We start from the raw sequence: 1273 nt of genomic DNA, 5'->3' as shown, positions 1-1273 counted from the left end.
ACTCCAGTAGGAATGGCTACCATCAAGAAATAAACCAACAACAAATGCTGGAGGGGCTGTGGAGAAAAAGGAACACTTCTTCTCTATTGGTGAGAGTGTAGACTGGTGAAACCACTGTGGAAATCAGTGTGGAGATTCCTCAAAAAACTAGGATTAGAGATTCCATTTGACACAGCTATTCCTTCTCTGGGTGTTTTCTGAGGAAATAAAATCATCATGCCATAGTGATATATATGCATTCATGTTTATAGCAGCACAATTTGCCATAGCAAAATTTTGGAAACAACACAAACATCCCACCAACTGAGGAATGGAAAAAAAGATGTGGTATTTTTATGCATTGGAGTCCTATAAACTTGAGACATTTATAGGGAGATGGATGCAACCTGAGTCCATACTCATAAGTGAAATAAGTCTGTCTTGCATGTGTAAACACTGTATTGTCTCCCTAGTATAAGAAGCTAAAAGAGTAAGATGCAAAACATACAATAGATATTGCAAAATGGTAAGAGACTGCTCAAAAGGAAGGAGAAACTGGAATAAGGGAAAGGAAAAAAAAAAGAAAGGAAAGGGATAAATCTATCTATCTATCATCTATCCACCTACACACAAGATATTAAGATAGTTATACTACTAATTGCTATTAGTTGAAAAATAAAGATTTATGCCTATATTGTTTGATCAATTTTTCATATCTATATCTTGAAATATGAGCAACTACTCTGAAGATAGCAATATGCAATGTACTAATAATTGTTACTTTCCTACAATCTTGTTTTGAAATTTTATACCATTGTTTTTATTGTTCATTTTTCTTTTCTTTAAAATAAAACAAAACAAAACAAAAAAAACCCATTTTCTTCATGGCCTTCTATATATCTGATACCACATATAAGGAAAGAAATTTTTAATTAATTAGAAAAAACTGGAAGAAAGCTCTAATTTCAATTGTGCCTAGATGCTGAAGTTGTTAGAGGAAGCTCTACATTAGAACTCATCCTGTTGTTTGTTCTGTCTTTATCCTGTCATTTGTTGTCTCTTTATCTGAGCTCTGAACTTTTTGTCCAGTGGGGTAACTTATAACATTGCCAGGCAAATACTAGTACATGGTTTTCCTCAGCACAGATGGGAGTTTCCCACAAGACACAGACAATTCCCTCAGATAATGACAATTCTGAATGGGAGTGAGATGGTTAAAGAGAGAAGAAAGATGAAAGATGGCTAAAGGTGAGAAAAAATATTTGAGAAAGCAACCAATCCATAACAGCCTGGC

The sequence above is a fragment of the Chinchilla lanigera genome, unplaced genomic scaffold (genome assembly GCF_000276665.1).
Source record: "Chinchilla lanigera isolate Chin_1 unplaced genomic scaffold, ChiLan1.0 scaffold00067, whole genome shotgun sequence".
NCBI lineage: Eukaryota > Metazoa > Chordata > Mammalia > Rodentia > Chinchillidae > Chinchilla > Chinchilla lanigera.
This window is presented reverse-complemented; position numbering follows the sequence as displayed.